Genomic DNA, 20,241 nt, shown 5'->3' on the forward strand with positions numbered 1-20,241 from the left:
TCCCCCTTTCTTTATGAGTGATTTTGTTATGGATGCAATTTGTTTTTGTTCTCAGTTTCCAATTATGCAATGGAAGTGGACTGTATAGAACTGGCTCCCCATCCATATATACCATAAAATTTTGTGGGAATCTCAAATCCACCCTGATTTTTATAAAATATGTCAGGGTGTTATATTGCCTATTCATAAAGTAGTTTTTGATAGAACAACCCCTTGGTTTTCTAATGAGGCTGAAGTAGATATCTTTCCAGTAGCCAAATGGTTCGGGGAAGAGACATTCACCTATATTATAGGTTTTTAGAGCATTACTTCTCCATATGTTATCCCATATTATGTCCTCGACAAGCTATTAGCTAGAGAAATAGCTTACCAGACAGCAGGGGAGGGCGATTTAGCTAGAGGACTGAAAGAACAGAAGAAATTCATTTGGTCAACCTTCCCATTACAATGCAGTGCTTTCACACTACACGATTATGGACATGCAGTAAAGGAAGTAGACATTATTATGTATATGAAATTAGCTACAGTTTCAGTAAAGAAATATGACCCAAATCACATTGCTAAGGAATTTACTACTATGGTAAAAGTGAAAAAGTTCACCCATGAAGAGGATACCTTTGATGACCTCTTCCAACAAGCATAAACATTTTCATAAGATCTACAGATGGCATCATTACTATAGACCCTGAAAGATATTAATGATTTCCATGAATACAGGAATAAGAGACTGTTAAAGGCCCCATTGGACCTATTGTAGATTGAACCAATAAGAGAGCAACTCCTAGCATAAGCTTGGAGGGAAGTTCCAAATAAAATTTTGAAGAAGAAACCCAAGAGAAGTAGACTGATGAGTCAGAGCACTCAGAACGATAATCTCAAAATGGAGGAGGAAATAGAAATAAAGAGTCTCAGAAAGACATAGTTGGAAGTACAGAGGAGACAGCTGAGTAGGTCTTGGCGAAGAAGCACGAAGAGGTCACTTCTACTTCAACTTAGTCAGGTGAAGCTCCAGTCATTGACCTAGAACAAGAATGGGAGAAGTTCAATAAAAAGCTCCATATAGACATAAATCTTGAGAAAACATCTGAACTACAAACCCCCAAGCAAACCCAGCATAAAGCAAATACAGAAACAACAGAATAAGGAGCTACAGGTACTCAGGATATTGAGATTATACCTATTTTTCCTACTTCTGAAATTGTCTTGAGAGTTGAAGAGATACCTCCATTATATATATTCTAGAGCCCTACTCATAAGGCTATAGTTAACAGACAAAGGAAGAAAATGGAACTAGACACTATTGTTGTTATGACTATAGAAAATGAACCAATGGATGGTGTGTGGAAGGCAATACCTATCAACCCATCATAGAATCTCACAAAGATGTCGCGTTTTGCAATATATTATGCCACAACAACCAGAGATAAGGCAACGAAAGTCTAAATGCTGCTAAAGGAAAAGAAGAGAAAATTTTGCCTCCCGAGCAAAAATTAGCACAAGAAAAAACTAATCATTAGGTAGAGCAACAAGTAGCCCAGCTTCAAAGGGAATTCAAGGAGATGAGAGAGTAGCACCAGGTCAGCTTATCATGAAAGGATTCGAAAATTCATCAAGTGCAAGCTATGATGGATAAATTTAGAGATAACCAGAAATTGATGAATTCATCAAAGAAGAAATCAGCCTCAATTCCCTATTAATGAAATAAGAGGAAACATTATGCAAGAAAATATCACAAATAAATCCTTACTATGAGACTAGTGATAAATTGAAAAACCAAGTAATTGATAAGAGGTTTGAGTACAAATAAATCCACAAAACGATTTCTGAATTTATCACCTTGCGAGAATCAAAGGATGGAAGAAAGGCTGACCTACCAAAATTAGAAGAGTCCCACAAAGATATTTTTTTTAGAGATTGGGATTCTCGATTGAAACAAGCAGAAAAGATGACAACGATAGCAACACGAGTAGCAAGAAACATAATAGAAACTGTAAATGAAAACCTCCATGTTTCCAACATTGTTAAGGAGTGTGTACCAGGGTTTCTACCGAATGTCAAACAACTTGAGCATAAGTGGAAAGAGACAATGCAGGAAAAGGAAGAGGCAATTAAACAACTAAACAAGCTCAATTGGGAGACATACTCATAGTTTCTAGTAAAACCATAAAGCCAATGAATGACTCTAAGGTGTTTAAACACCTCTATGCAAAATATGGTGCCAGCATTGACAGATGCCATATTTGTTGGGCAGTTAAAATCTACAATTATCCAACCACCTTAGCTCAAGTCAATGATTGATAAATTTGCGACCTCAAAGATAAAGATAACATATTAAATTAGTTCAATTTTAATGGACCTAGTCATTAGTTTATTTTATTTTTGTTTTTATGTTTTTCCCGTTCTGAGGAAGGTTGTTTGAAACCTCCTCAACTATTTTTGTAGTAATCTATTTTGAGGCAAGTATTTTAGTAGTTAATTCCCTCTCATGCATTTAGAGAGGGGTTCAGAAATTTTATCAATTTTTTTCAAGAAATTACATTTTTGTACTTTTGAGAAGGTTTTGATGAAATGAATGGAACAGGATCTATTTTTCTTTGAATAGCTAGCATGCTCTACTGAAATGCACTTATGTACTCTTATAATATGCTGGATTGAATGAAAATGGGTTAATATTGTGGAAGCACATGAACAGGACTTATCATATATGGTTCTTTTATCGTATGATTATGTTTTATTTATGTATTGAGAAGTACTTCTTCTCTCAATTTTTTCATGTATGAAATGTCAAGATTATATTTCGGCATTATTGCAATTTTGTATGATGTTAGCTCTGATTCCGTTTTGAATACATGAATGATTTTTTATATGCGATATATTTCTGTCAATTGTTTTGTCTAAATATCTATCCAAAACAATTATCATTAAATGATTTCATTTCTTTTGGCAGTTGAATGATCTTTATTACCAATTTTTGTAAGACATCATTGTAGATCGCATATCTTATTTTATTCCCGAGTATATCTATAGTTAGATAATGTTAGATAAAGCTATATGCATGTGTTTAATACTTAGATTAGATTACACTTAGTTGAATCATTTCCCGTTACATCTTATATCATCCCATCAACATTAGCAAATCAATTCTCTTTGGGATACTAGTCTCATTATGCCCAGTCAGAGCCACTATACCAAATGGAAAGGGAGCAGCTTTCAAGGTCCGCACCGAGTGGTTATCCCCCATGTTGTCACAGCGAATTTTGAGGGTTCAACATTTTGGCGCTAGAAAGAGGGCGTGACTATGAATGGTAAGAAAATCTAAATCATAAAGCCATTCTAAGAGTAAAACCCCCTCGCCATCACTTCCGACTTATCGGTCAAATTCAAAATCCCCAAATCCTAGGCGTGAAGTTGTGAAGAAATTGTTACAATACATTATTGTTTTTCCTAAGAAATCAAATCAATATTCTTCTACAGAAACTCCAGAAATCTAGTCTTTAATCCATAAATTGCAAGGGATTTTGTTGTCCCAAGAAGAATATGAGTTATACTAAGCTAGTGTTTCTTCTATGTTTCCTTCCTCTCAAAGGTTAACCAGATCGTAGAGCGAAAATTTTGGCATTCCCCCATTTGAGTTTCCTCTACCTCACCCTAGAAGGAAAATTAAGAAAACACAATCTAAAACTCACAGTGAGATTCTCTCATCATCACTTGAAACACCTTCATTCATTCCATCATCTTCCCCACTAGATCAATCATCCACCTGACAACTCTAGATGATGATTTACACTAGTACTAGAGCAGAAGCCTCCTCTAACCAATCACCTTCAACTACTCGAACATCTTCCTATACACAGATACCCATGATGGCTCAAAGGCCATGGACAAATCCAGGAGCTGTTCGGATGATGGGACCATTACATCCACTACCTGTGCATCTAGAAAAGTGGTTGCAAAAATTCAATCTTGATGATGGTCTACCTACTAAGGAACACTTAAATAACTTCATGTTGTCAATAAATTTGAATGAAGTGGTAGAAGAAGATGTAGTTGTAAGATTATTCCCATATACCTTACAAGGATCAACAAGATCGTGATATTTTTATTTACCATCTGGTTCCATTAATAGTTGGGATGCCTTTCAAGAGCAGTTCCTAACCATGTTTGGAGATGACTAGTCGACAACTACTCTTCTCAATGATCTCTCCTACTTGAAAGATGAACCTAGATAACCAATTAAGGACTTCAATTCATGTTTTAATAAGTTATTGAAAAAGATCCCAATGACATCCAAACCAAGTGATGAAGTTCAAAATGAAGGGAACATTTCTTCTCTTCCCTCAAATGCATCTATTTTTGTCGATAGGGCTACCAAACCAACTTTGGCAGAAAATATGAAAGAAGCCATAGTTGTAGAAAGACACATTTTAGCTTTAAATATGAAGAATGCATTAGAACAAAGAAAATCCAAGAAGGTCTCTTTCAGGGATGACTCCAAGAAGAAAGCTCCTAAATATCCTTTTGATCTTGAAGGTCTACCAAAGGTCCTTAAAACCATCTCCAACGAAATGGTCGACATTAAAAAGCAGGTAGCTAAGACTTCTTAAAGGAAAGCTTGTAGACCTTACAAAAGAAATCCTTCTTTTGATCCTAAACCTCCAAATAAAATATCAAATGCTGAATCGGATGTCAAATAAGAGGAGGTCTCAATAGATGAAGAGAAAACTGATGATGAAGAGGTAATTGAATTACATGGAATGTGGGATTTCATTCTTCCTAATGAAGAATCATAAGAAAAATTACCTTTCACAACCAGGATCGGGAGCACTATTGACTTATCACAAACAGATCAAAAACAACTCTCAAAGACAACACAATAGGTAAACAATATTCTCCAAAATCCACTCAAAAAACTCCTCGTCAATTAAATTCTTCACCTTCACCAAAAACCCTGCTAGTATATGATGAAATAGAATACAACATCGTCAAAGATATGAAAAAAATAGAGCTAATATTACATTTCATGAGCTTAGCAAGTTAAAATATCAACATAAGCTATTACTCAAAGAGCTAAAAGCAACCCCCACTTCTCCTCTTCCCACTGCTGTAATCTCTCAGGCTGCTTAATAAATGGGTAGGCCTTCAAGTACTTCATCAGACAAAATAAGTTAAACTGATATTCCTTTAATAATTGGAAGATGTAAATCTCACACACCTCCATTTCTTTTGACTTTTGAAGTTTTCAATAAGAATTTTCACAATTGTTTAGTAGATTTTGGACCTTTATCCAACATTCTACCAAAAACTGTTTGTGAAAAATTGAATTTGGAACCCCAAAAATCTGTTGTTCACATTGTTCAGTTAAATCGATCTCAAGTAGAAGTCATAGGAGAACTCAATCAAGTCACTATTAGACTCTCTTCTAACCCAAAATTATGTCAAGTTATTGACGTTATTATGGTAGATATCCCATAATTCTATGGTTTAATCCTTGGTAGAGATTGGTGTGAAAAGCTTCATGGCTATTTCACAACAGACTAGTTCCATATGTGGCTACCTTATAACGACAAGCCAAACCAAATCAAGGTTGACCGTGAGAAACATCAAAAGTATATCGTCACAGAACTAGAGGGAGAAAATGAGCATGGTGCATATAGTAACAATATCATTGGAAATTATTCAGTTGAGTCATTCCTAGGCAATTATAATGTGAATACTTCACCCTTTTTGGAAAATTTTGTTACATCACAAGTCGAAAACTATTCTGAAGCTAATTCTTCTAAATGTATCAATTTTGTACATAAACATGTGGTTGAGTCTTTATTTTGGAAATTATATTTTGATGGATATAAATCTAACGATGGACCTAGAGTCGGTTGCATATTGGTTAGCCTCGAAGGGGAAAAAACTATGTTAACATGCAGAGTTGAATTTGAATGCACAAATAACACTGCTGAATATGAAGCATTACTTTAAGGGTTGTACAAAGCCATCGGCCTTGAAATAAAATATCTTCAATTATTTGGAGATTATGAAATTGTAATTAAACAAGTGAGGAATACTATACACTATCTCTTCGGACATTTGAAACATTATCAATCGCTAGTCCAGGACCTCACCTTTCATTTTACATAATACAACATTTCCTCGATTCCAAGACTTCGAAATGCATGTGTCGATCTCTTAGCTAACATTGCATCCAAGCTCATTCCACTAGGAGATTATAGTCCTAATCGCTTTTCTATGGAATTAATTTGTAGACCTTCTATTCCCGAGAACATCACCAATTGGCGATATTTTATTAATGATTCAGATATCATAAATTTTCTAACATCTGATGGCTCTTATGATGACCATATAATAGATGAAGATCAACATGACAACCATCTTAAATAGGAAACAATAACAAATTCCATACTTAAATCTATGGTTAAGCTGGAAGATTTATATGATCTTAAGGACAGATTCAAGAAACGTACTAACTCAAAGCTTCAACGTTCAACTTTGAGTATTGAATTAGTTAATCTTGGAACTAACCTTAAACCTCAAAATATTAATCTTGGACTCGGTCTTACATCTGATGAAAAAATTGCATTTATTCATTTGTAAAAGAAATACAAAAATGTTTTTGCTTGGAACTATGAAGATATTAAGACATATGATACTTCTATCATTCAACAAACCATTCCTATGATATCTGATGAAAAGGATGTATAACAAAAGTTGAGAAAGACTCACCTGAATTGAGAAAATAAGATCAAATCTAAATTGAATAAGCTTCTCAAAGCCAAAATAATTTTTCCTATCAGGCATTCAAGGTGGGTTTCTAACCTTGTTCCAGTCAGGAAAAAGAATGGTGATATTTGAATATGTATAGAATTTTACAATCTCAACAAAGCTTTTCAGAAGGACATCTTTCCATTTCCTCCTATGGAATAGACACTACAATTAGTTTCAGGATCAGAACTAATGTCTTTTCTGGATAGATTTTCAGGTTATAATCAAATTCGCAGACATTCAGATGATCGGCTAAATACCACATTTCGATCCAAACAGGGAACATATGATTATCAAAAGATGTCATTTGGATTAATTAATGATGGTGCAACATTTCAAAGAACCATGGATATATCTTTCAAAGGTTTGGTGAATAAATCAGTGGTAATTTATTTAGATGACATAATTGTGTATTCAAAAAAGCGCAGTAATCATTTAAAGGATTTGAAACAAATATTTGAGTGTTGTCAGAGATATGGAATTTCTCTAAATCCCAAGAAATATTTCTTTGCTTTGAGTGAAGGAAAGCCTCTTGGATTTATTGTATCTAAATATGGCATTCACATTGATCCTGATAGGATAAAAGAAATTTTTGAAATCTCTTTGCCTCATAATAAAAAATCTGTGCAATATTTCCTAGGTCAGATAAATTTTGTCAAGAGATTTGTCCCTGACTTTTCACAAATTGTTTTACCCCTGAAATCTATGGTTAAATTTTTTTTTTTTTAAATGGGGAAATACCGAGCATGAAGCTTTTAATCTCATCAAACAAGCAATCGTAAATGCTCCCTCTTTAGCAACTTCGATTTTTTCTAATCATTTCATTTTATATATCTTTTCTTCTAAGACATCATATGCAGCTATATTGACACAGGCCAATGATGACAAAATTGAAGCACCAATTTCCTTCTTTAGTTCCAATTTGGAGGGGGATGAATTAAATTATTCAGATGTTGAAAGGAAAGCTTTTGTTGTTTCCAAATCAATAAAACATTTCAAACTCTTTCTTCTCAAAGCTCACACTAAGGTAGTAGTTCCATTCTCAATAGTTATAAATTTACTAATGCAAAGAGAAGTAGGTGATAAAAGAGAAAATTAGGTAACATCACTGCAAGAATATGACACTGAGATCAGACCAGCTAAAATTGTTAAAGGTCAAGGTTTTTTCAAAATGCTAGTAGGAGCATCCAACTTACCAACACTACAAGATTCAAGTGATGATATACAAATATGTGAGGTAAGCCTCAATGATATTGAATCTAAATATGTTGATATCATCTTCTATTTGAAAAATGGGTATGCCCTTATGCAAATCAGTTATAAAAGAAAAATGGATTTGATGACAACAGCTAAGCAATATGAAATCATCGATGATGTTTTGTTTAGAAAGAATTACGATTCTGTTTTACTTAGATTCCTTGAAAAACCTGAGGTAGAAAAGGTTTTGCAGGAACTCCATGATGGGCCAGCTGGTGGACATTTGGGGGAGTTACAACAACACATAAAATGCTCCATGCTGGCTATTATTAGCCAACCTTATTCAAAGATGCACATGAATATGTAAGGAAATGTAAAATTTTTCAAACAATTGCTGTAAGACAAAGGAAACTCACATTACCGTCGCAACAAGTCAATATTAAACAACCATTTGAACAATGGGGACTCAACATAATAGGTAAGATCATTCCTCACTCTTCAAAGTAGCATAGATATATCCTTACAACAATTGATTACTTCACTAAATGGGTGGAAGCAATTCCACATAAGGTGGTCAATTCTGAAAACATCATTGAATTTATTGACCAATTTATTATTACCATGTTTGGTCTACTAACTGCCCTCATGTTCAAAAATGAATCTTATTTCATTGGCAATGCTATGACAGATTTTTCTCTTAAAAGAGGTTTCAGACTTAAATATTCTGCTAACTATTATCCTCAGGGAAATGGTTTCGCTGGATCTACAAATAAAAACCTCATAAGGAACATGAAATGAACTGTTGATCAAAGTCAGAAAACCTGCCATAAATCTTTAACATTTTCTCTATGGGTAGATCAAATAAAAGATAAGGACTCAATAGGAACTTCTCCTTTTAATTTGGTCTATGGGAAAGAGGTTGTTCTTCCTACAAATGTAGTTATTCCCTCTTTAGCCCTGGTTCAATTTATTGAAGAAATTCCTTCCTCTTCTATGTAATTAAGGAAATCATAAATCCTCAATCTCGAATAAGAAACAGGCAGCTAAAATCATATATGCACTTCATCAAGAGTTAGTCAAATCTTCATTTGATGCAAATTCTGTCTGTCCTAAATCGTTTCAACTTGTAGACATTATATTGAATTGGGATAAAGCACATGAGGAAAAAGGTAAACATACCAAATTCCAAAGAATGTGGCTTGGCCCATTTCAGATTGTGGAACAAATCGGCCCATCAAACTTTTTATTGCAAGGTTTATTAGGCAAGAGATATTCTCTACGTGTTAATGGCCAGATTTTAAAGAAATATTTTTCATAGAAGATAACCTCTTCTATCCCTTGTACACTATTGCCTTTAATTTTTTCCAGGAAAGTAAAATTTAAATAGTATTTACTTTTGGACTTTCAATGAAAATCTCTTTTATATTTTAATTTTTCTCTTTTATAAGTAGATATTGTTGAGAAGATAATTTTCACATTTGATACATAAGCTAAGTTCTATTTCTCTGAAACTTGTTTTCTTTCCACCAAAATCATTTGTCCTTTGTAAAACATCAACTTTATAAAGAGACCTTTGTTATACCACCAGTCAAGAAAAAATATTTTTAACAAAGCAAAGACTCTCTGTAGATAATCACCTTTAACTCTATAATTTTCATCTAGAAAATCTAACGAGTCAATGATTCTCCCTATCTAGTAAAATTTTCCTTTTTTAGAGTTTAATTCTAAAATATACTTAAACTTAAAGGATAAGAGGTCTCACCAAGAATCGACTCACCATGTTCATAGGGAAATAATAAACTGGCATTACCAATACTCATATCAATACAGAGTAATGGCTTGAGATAATTTTAATCAAAAGACAACGGGCCTCATTATGAGCCAGCTTGTTCAACTAAGTTACAACCAGTAAATGGAATTGTTAATTTTAGCCACCAAACCAAGACAATGATCTTTAAGTAGGAAAAAATGAAATTTTTAAGAAAAAATAAACTATTTAGAAAAGAAAGAAAAAAGAGTAAGTATATGAATATCAATTTATCTCTAAAAATTGCACTCTTATCTCGATGGGATATTGAACCATTAATGGCTAATAGGTAACCCTGTCGAGGCTATGGATGCCTATTGGCAGTATAGTCTCTAACTCTGGCAAATGAGTACATCGAAGAGCTAATCTACAAGAGCCTTGCGCTTTATCTTTAAAAACAAGTAAAGACTAATGTAGACAAAGGAATTTTCATTTTGAAGAGGATATCAAGTGGATGGTAATGAGGTGCATTTTGTTTTCTTATTCAGAGAAATGTTACTTATCGTAGATTTAATGTAATTACTATTTTTTTAACTATCTTTATTTTGGAAGTTTTAGAAGTTTCAAAATTAGAGATAGCTAGTTTTTCTAGTGAATCGCCAATTTTTGTGTTGTTCAACAAACCCCCCATTTATTGATTTAATAGTTAATATTATATTAATAAATGGTGACCCTTTATAAAAAATCCTCCAAGAAAAACTTAGAAATTAAGTGCTTTCTTTTTAAATTTATAGAAATAAATTAAGATATCAAATCAAATCCCTTTAAGACTAGCAATTCTCGCTTTTATCACATATCGTTGGACCAAGTGTGTCAAATGTTAATTAACAATCAGGATTCAAAAATTGCGATGGAAAGGATCACCATAATAAACATAGGATATCATTAAAATTTCCACTTCAAGCTAATACTTAAAACATTTCTTGCAAAAGTGAAGTGCCTATCGTAATCGCATACCGGCTTTCACAAAAGGCACAACTCACAAAGCCTGTCGTAATATGCGAACTGTGATATTGTGGTAGAGCAAGTCAATGCCTATCGCATCATGACATTTTACTTAAAAGCTAATCTTGTAAACAATAAAGGTTTGTGAATTGCCATAGAACCTGGACTCGATAAAAACAAATGTCATAAACTATAAGTTAAGTCTGACACTTAGTAAAAATACACTTTACGCAATAATTATTCATTTGGGCATAGTGCACTCTAAACAATAAAAAGTATGTTGCTCACCTCCTATCTCGTAGAATTATAAACAACTCTGGAAAAGTGCACAACCAAAAATGTGATATTGCAATAATCTTATCGCAATTGCATAATCAGCATTTCACACTTTAAACTCACCACCTTCAAGTTTTTTCCTTCTCATTTACGATGTAGTAGTTTAAATGAGTAATAAAGTAATTGATAAAAGATTTTAGCGTGTATTTAATAATTTTAATGGAATTTATGTTAAAGAGAGGATCAATGTGATTTGATATCTTTTCATCTGCATTTTGAATAAAAGCTGCTTTCTTATCACCTTTCAAGGTTAACGGTATCATTTAATTCTCACTGTCATTATCTCTATGCGTTTGTCTGATAACTTCCATTGCTCCATTTCATGAAACCTCCGTAGAAAACATCATTAAAAATAATGGTGAAGAAAGGAAAGGTGACTACATCTGAGAAATCATACATGGTACAACTTTTCTCCAATACCACATGTAGCAAGGATGGAGTAACTACGACATGGGAAGCCATGTATAACCTATTAGAAGAAGAGAAGCCTAGACCACTGGTAACAAAGACCACGGTTAATGCTCAGGAGTCACTTGATGCCTCCTATTTTGAAACACCGTGTTCATTCTTGCACCGAATAGCTATGAGACCAAAGATAATACCATGCACAGATTTGGTAAAATGGGTAATTAATGAGGTAGACATCTTAGACAAAACTTTCAATAATAAAAGGCAACAGGTCATGGGTTCTTTCTGAACAGACAATCTACAACTAATGTACCAGCTACCAGAGCCTCAAAAGCTCTATAACAAAGAGTTCCTTCAGCATTTTTCTAAAGAGAACGAGGACCCATTGGACATTACATAGACTTGGAGGTCAAGTCAAGGAAAACTCATACATGATAAAACTAGTATGTACTCAATAGCATCCATCTATCCCCCTCATAGTTTTGCAACAACAATGATGTGTAGGTTATTTGGTACACTCAATAGTACCAATTTTTCGATGGAGTGGCTCCTGTTAATAGATGCATTAGTTAATGCAACAATTATGAACTGGGGTCAGATTTTATCAAACAATTTTGTAAGTGCCATTATGGAATATAGAAAGAAGAGAAGTGGTTCTTTAAGAATTTTTCCCCCTTTCTTTATGAGTGCTTTTGTTATGAACACAATTTGTTTTTGTTCTCAATCAACGAATATGGGATGGAATTGGATTGTACAAAACCTTCTCCCCATCCATATATAAAATAAATTTTTTTGGGAATCTCAATTCCACCCCAATTATTATAAAATATGTCAGGGTGCTATGCTGCTTATTCATAAAGCAGTTTTTGATAGAACAACCCCTAGGTTTTCTAAAGCAACCGAATTAGACATCTTTCCAGTATCCAGATGGTTCGGGCAAGAGACATTCACCAACATTAGAGTTTTTGGGAGCATTACTTCTCTGCATGTCCTCCCATATTATGTCCTCGACAAGCTATTAGCCAAAGAAATAGCTTACCAGACGGTAGGGGAGGTCAGTTTAACCAGAGGATTGGAAGAACAGAAGAAAGCCATTTGGCCAACCTTCCCATTACAATGCAGTGCTTTCACACTACACGATTATGGACATGCAGTAAAGGAAGTAGAGATTATTATGTCTCTAAAATTGGCTATAGTTCCAAGAAGGCAATATGACCCAAATCATGTTGCTAAGGAATTTACTACTATGGTAAAAGTCAAACAGTTCACCCATGAAGAGGATGCCTTTGATGACCTCTTCCAACAAGAAGAAACATTTTCACAAGTTCTACATATGGCATCATTATTGTTGACCCCAGAAGATATTAATGCTTTCCATGTATACAAGAATAAGAGATTGTTAAAGGTCCCATTGGACCTATTCTAGATTGAGCCAATAAGAGAGCCAACTCCTAGCATAAGCTTGGAGGGAAATTCCAAAGAAAATTCTAAAGAAGAAACCCAAGGGAAGTCGACTCATGAGTCAGAGCACTCGAAACAACAATATCAAAATGGAGGAGGAAACACAAATAAAGAGTCTATGAAAGACACAACTGGATGTAGAGAGGAGACGGTCAAGTAGGCCTTGGAAAAGAAGAAGGCAGAGGTTGCTTCTACTTCAGCTCAGTCAGGAAAAGCTCCAGTCACTGACCTAGAACAAGAATGGGAGAAATTCAATAAAAATCTCCATACAACCATAAATCTTGGGCAAACATCTAAACTGCAAACCCCAAGCAAACCTAGCATAAAGAAAATACAAAAATAGGAGAAGAAGGAGATACATGTTCTCAAGATATTTAGATTATTCTTGTTGTTTCTACTTCCAAAATTGTCTTGAGAATTGAAGAGATACCCCCATTAGATATATTCTATAGCCCTACGCATAAGGCTATAGTTAAAAGATAAAAGAAGAAAAGGAAACTAGACACTACTGTTGTTATGACTCTAGAAAATGAACCAATGGATGTTGTGTCGAAGGACACGCCTGTCGACCCATCAGAGAATCTCACAAAGCTATCACTGTTCATAGGAACTTATGCCACAAAAAGCATTGATAAGGCAACAAAAGTTCGAATTCTGTTAAAGGAAAAAGAACAAAAAAATTTGCTGCTAGAACAACAATTAGCACAAGAAAAAACCAATGAACAGGCAGAGCAACAAGTAGTCCAGCTTTTAAGGGAATTCGAGTAAGGTGAGAGTGTAGCATGAGGCCATCTTATCAGAAAAGGATTCAAAAATGCATCAAATTCAAGCTATGGTGGATAAATTCATAGATAACCCGCAGATTGACGAATTCATCAAAGAAGCAGTTAGCCTCAATTCCCTTTTAAAGAAGCAAGAGGAAACATTCTGTTAGAAGATATCGCAAATAAATCCTTACTACAAGACAGTGATAAATTGACGAACCAAGTAATTGATATGAGGTTTGAGTATGTAGAAATCCACAAAAAATGTTATGAATTTATCACCTGGCAAGAATCAGAGGATGGAAGAAAGGTTGACCTACCAAAACTAGAAGAGTCCCATAAAGATATTATGTTTACAGATTGGGATTCTCGATTGAAATCGGTAGAAAGGGTGACAGAGATAACAACATGAGAAATAAGAAGCATAATAGAAGTTGTAAATGAAAACCTCCATGGTGCCATCAATTTTAAGGAGTGTGTACCAAGGTTTCTACCGAATGTCAAACAACTAGAGATGCAGTGGAAATAGACAATGCAGGAAAATGAAGAGGAAATTAAATAGCTAAACATGTTGAATTGGAAGACATACCGGCAGTTTCTATTAATACCACAAAGCCAGTGGATGACTTTGAGGTGTTTAACAACCTCTACACAAAAGATGGTGCCAACATTGACAGATGCCCTATTTGCTCGGTAGTTAAAATGTACAATTAGCTAGCAGCCTCAGCTCAAGCCAAAGATCGATATTTGAGACCTCAGAGACCAAGTTATCATATTAATTTAGTTCAAGTTCAAAGGAGATAGTAATTAGTTTATTTTATTTTTAGTTTTATTTTTTGCCCGTTCTGAGGAATGTTGTTTGAAACCTCCTCATCTATTTTCGTAATAATCTATTGTGAGTAAAGTATTTTAGTATTTAAACCCCTCTCATGCATTTAGAGAGGGGTCCAAAATTTTTATCAAAAACTCTTTTCAAGACATTACACTTCTTTACTTTTGAGAAGGTTTTGTCGAAATGAATGGAACATGATCTATTTTTCTTTGAATATCTGATATGCTCTACTGAAATGCACTTTTGTACTCTTAGAATGTGTTGGATTGAATGAAATTGGGTCAATCTTATTGAAGCACATGATCAAGAGTTATCATATATGGTACTTTTATCGCATGATTATGTTTTATTTATGTATTAAGAAATACTTCTTCTCTCAATTGTTTTATGTATGAAATGTAAGAATTATAGTTCTGCATAATTGCACTTCTGTATGATGTTAGCTCTAACTCCGTTTTGAATACATGAATGATTTTTTATATGCGATATATTTCTCTCAATTGTTTTGTCTAACTATTTATCCAAAACAATTATCATTAAAAGGATTCATTTCTTTTGGCTGTTGAATGATCTTTATTACCAATTGTTGTAAGACATCATTGTAGATCGCATATCTTATTTTGTTCCAAGATATATTTATAGTTAGATAATGTTAGATTAATATATATCCATGTGTTTAATACTTAGATTAGATTACACTTAGTTGAATCATTTCCCGTTACATCTTATATCATCCCATCAAAATTGTCAAATCAATTCTATTTGGGAAACTGGTCCCATTATCCCCGATCAGAGCCACTATACCAAACAAAAAAGGAGTTTGTTTCAACATCCAGATCAGGTGGTTATCCCCCATGTTGTCACAGCCAATTTCGAGGCTTCAACAAGTTGATATGACAGGGCTACATGAGAATATTATTGTGAAGTTTATTGCCACTGACTGAGCGATGGTTTGAGGAAATTAACTACAATATTGGAGTCAAGGAAGGGTGTGCCTTGTCCCCAAATATCTTTTTCATATAAATTGATAAGTTAGAAGAGTTTTTGGAAGAAGTAGGATCTATTTGTCTCACTCTCACTTGTACATTTATCACTCTTCTTCTTTATGCTAATGATAGTTTTATTTAGACAAGGAATCCTTATGATCTTGGTAAGAAACTAAGAATCATTTAAGAATTATGTCCCAAGGTGAGTATGGTTGTTAGTATTGACAAAACAAAAGTCCTGTTGGTAAAGTCTAAATATATTTCATCTGATACTTTCATATATGACAACAACAACTTGGAGATAATTCCTTACTATAGATATCTTTAAATCCATATCCATCAGAAGATCAAATAGAATTATAGCGTTAGAAAAAGTAAAAAAGTAGGATGTAAATCCTGTTATTGATATTATAACAATTGTACCTCTATTGATATTTGGATATGGGATGAAAAAAATTCTTAAGGACTTTGATCATCCATTTTATTTTATATAGATGGAAGGTTTGGGATTGAAATATCTCAAAATAATCACAGGTGAAGTGGTTGAAGATAGAATAGAGTTAGAATTAGTTTCTAACATATAATCTCAATATTAAAACAAGTTCACTCTATCATATCCTCTACGCTAAAGCAAGTTTTTCCCCCACTGAAGGCATGGTTGTGACAAGGAATCTTAAGTATAATAGGAGGCTATAAAATATGGAAGAGATGAGGTTTCTTCAAATTGTTGTAACACCATCCAAAAACACCTTATACTCAAGTGTGGATGGCATAAGGATTTCCATTATTTCCTAAATCATTGGGAGATAAAGGAAGATATCTTTTTACAGAACATGGGTAACATTAAGAATATTATTAGATCAAAATTTGAGTAGAAATTGTGGGTTGCTAAAGAGTGAGAGAGAAAAAGGAAACTCAAATAGTATAAGGATTTGATGAACCCAAATGTCAAAAATCAAAGGTATCTCTTAAAGCACAAGAGGGATTATGCATCTCCCAGTGAAATATTTTAACCACCATTTTCCAACAGCGATCAAATCCCTGAAAGTGAAAATATTTCCTCAATTTTTAATACTTATTAGTGCATGATAAATCCAGTATTAAGATGATGCTCAATATGTCAAGTGTCAATTCCATGTTGAGCATGAAAGGAAGCCTAACAGTGTTGAACACACCATTAAAAAATTTCAACCAAAATCCATCTTGTGAGATATCATATTTCTTGGCAAATCAAATCCCTAGAGGTGCAAATATTCCTTGTTTTGATCCCTTTCAAAAATTGATATATTTGGCATTAAGATGGATTTAAGTTACTTCTTGACATGTTACATCTAGAATCCATGTTGATAATGGAAAGAGTTACACATGTTCCTCCAACATAGAAACATGCCTCTGAAATGTTTAAACCACCATGCACTAAAAGAAATCAAATCCGTATCCATAGAATTGTAAACATTTCAGCAAATTTTGATCCCTCTCAATGCATAATAGATAAAAAAATGAAAACCTTTCATCTAAATTTGGTCCTTGTTGGTGGATGATGGATATAAAGCTAAGATGAATTTATGTCAATTTGTATTGAAATATTTTAGCTATTGGACATTGAAATATTTGTTTTACTAATATTTTTTAAAATATTATGTCAACTCCATATTAAAATTAGAATGATTTTCACATCTCTCTCATACTATTAGTATTGTTTTATTTTCAAATACTTTTTTTGTACGTATATATGAAATTGATATAAATAATACATATATCAAGTCGATATAATATTATATTATTTAATATGACCATTAAAATATTTTAGTTAAATTGTCATGAAAGTCTTATTTTATTATTAATATTTTTTTATGACACTACATATCCCATATAAAAAAATAATTATAAGAAAATTTTAATTTCAATTACTTTAACTCTATTTATATAAAATTATATTAAATAACTATTATTATTTTTTAACTATTTTATAAACCCTAAATATTAAAAAAAAAATTTATAAATCTCCATCCTATCAAAAATATCTTATATATATTTAATTTTAATCACAAATTTAATAAAAATATGTATTTTTTTAAAGTATATTTATTAATTATTAATCAAAATTCATATATAAGAGTTTACTACTGGCCTCCCTACCAGTTGGGAGACAAAGCAGTCGCCATACAATAAACTTTAATAACTATCCGAAACAAATACATAAAATTGTGTGGCATACTACCATACTAGGGTTGAGAGGACAAAATAATTATCAAAACCCAACAATTGGAAAGTTGTATGCTTCTGGACTATGATTAATTTTAAGAAGAAAAAGTTGAAGGTTCTACCTCAATAGCGTTGGTAGCATATATATTAGTTAGTTTTGGGATACACTTAAATGTCAAATGAGTCTCTATGTATTTCATTTTTCAATGCATGGTAGTCATTCAAAGCTGGAACTCAATGAAATTAATCTAATTTCATCCGTCGCATAGCAACACCTTGTCGTCTAACTGATAAATGTCTAATTGTTTGAAGCTATTTGTTCACGAGGATATTGGTTTTAGAATATTCTAATTCAATATTATATTTTAATTATTATTGGTTTTGTGTATTTAAATCTTATATATATATATATATATATATATATATATATATATATATATAATTTATCAAATTTATTAAATAATAATAATTTTCTAATCTAAACTTTTTATTTATTAAAATTTTTTTATATAAATTTTTTTATTTATTTTTTATTGGAATTTCGAATATAACAAAAACTGATTAATATTAGTGTAAATTTAAAATTTATTTAAAAAAAAACATCTAATATTTAAAAAATAAAAATTAATAATGTATATATATGTAACATTTGTAAAAATTAATAATGTATATATGTAACATTTGTAAGATGTTATTATATTCTTTTTTTACCATTTATCCAATTGATCTCTTTTTGAAAAATTATTCAAGAGACTAAAATTCCATGATATTTCATTCAGTTTTAATTTTTTTAGTGTTCAACTTAGTTTAACCATTAGGTCCACTGAAAATGTGTTAAACACTAGCAATTGCGCCAATGTTGCAAAGGAAACGTGGTAAGGCAATAGAATATAGCACTAATTAATGCTTTTTTGATAACTGTTGAAAGATAGAAATATCAACAAAAGGAAATGACATGCTACAGTGAAATCTTACTTCAATACTATTTCATTTAACTTTACAAATGTGTTGGAGTTAAAAACCTTGTCTGATTATGCCAACATGAATGCCTTGTAAATAAATAATAAATGGTAATTTGCTATCTTCCAAATCAGAGGTTCCTTCATATTTATTGTTGATCACCCTTTGGGAAGAACTCCACTAAATGCCACCTTGCACCATTGTTCACCCTCAAATTCATTGTTAGAGAATTGAACAATGGTCTTCCCTAAAATTAAATTGTTAATAAAATAGCTAATTATTATTAAACATAAACATAAAAACATCAAGAAAAATAATAGTTAATTATTTATCTTGTTTCATCGTAATTGATTGCATGGATCTATTGAAAGTTTGTATCTATTCATAACACCAAGAATCATCTCTAATTCACAGTTGCAATCGTTTCTCTTGCTCTTTCTTTAGGTTTCTGAGTTCTAGGTATTCAATTTGTTTTTGTTGTATTCCAAGTGTTGAAATGGCTTCATACGGTTCTTATTAGGGCGATTCTTATTATGGTGGAGGATTTCCTAACCAGGGTTTCAGCCATTCTTCGTGGGATTACAATGTTTTGAAGAACATAAAAAATATCAGCCTTGTCGTGCAGAGTCATATGAAAAGGGTTTATTTGTAGCTTAGTTGTGCCCTCGTAACATCAACTATCGAGGTTTATTTACATCTTTTGTTGAATATTGGTAGGCTCCTCACCGGGCTTGCACGAGTTTTGTAATCTGACTCTTATCCATTCCTACTTACTCGAGCAATGATGCAAGTTCTTTAATTCTTTGATTATGTAGGCCATTTTGTTGATTTTTTTATGTGAATCTTCTCCAATGGTGAATGATAGGGGTTTCTTCTAAATGAATGGGATGGATTTGGATGAAATAGTTTGTTTCATTTCAAAAAATTTGGCACTATAATGTTGAGTGCATTTGTCGGGACCTCTTTGGCCTTTGCCTTTCTTTCCGCGGCTGCAATCACAGCCAGCAGTTGAGAGTACCTGTTTCTAAGAGGATTATTGGGCTCCAGTATCGGTACATTCATGTGGCTGCAACTCGCATCTTCGATCTTTGGTGGTGCTTCGGCAATTTAGACAATTGAGAAAAATCTAAAGTTATTTGCATCTACTAAAACGTATATTAATAAAAATGAAATGATATTGCATCTACTAAAACGTATATTAATAAAAATGAAATGATATGAGTGTTAGTGTCTGAGCGTCCATAGAAATGTAGACGGAACGTGGAAACGTGGAAGAAGCAAGAAATACTGAATCGTACAGATTAGATGGTCACTCGTTCTAGAGGTCATCCAGTAGTTATAAAACCCTGGAGTACTTACTATATCTTTACATTTTTTGCACACAAATTTGAGGTTTAGTGTGATTTATATGGAACTCTGAGCAAGCACTCTCTAATGACATCATCAGGAAGACTAGGAATAGTTTCATCCGATCTCACCAATGCCAACCTCTTTGACCTACGCAGGCTCTTGTTGGGTTTTCGATGAAATAAAAAAAATAAACAAAATTATTAGTAAATAACAATT

At 32.8% G+C, this 20,241-nt stretch overlaps 1 pseudogene; it reads left to right on the forward strand.

The window, feature by feature from the left end:
• The window catches only part of LOC149231166 (bax inhibitor 1-like), a 57,150-nt pseudogene extending 37,364 nt beyond the window's left edge, over positions 1–19,786 (forward strand).
• Positions 19,787–20,241: the final 455 nt, after the last annotated feature.

This window comes from Pinus tabuliformis, chromosome J (assembly GCF_031772625.1).
Source record: "Pinus tabuliformis cultivar Carrire ecotype Pingquan chromosome J, CPIR1, whole genome shotgun sequence".
NCBI classification, from domain to species: Eukaryota; Viridiplantae; Streptophyta; class Pinopsida; order Pinales; family Pinaceae; genus Pinus; species Pinus tabuliformis.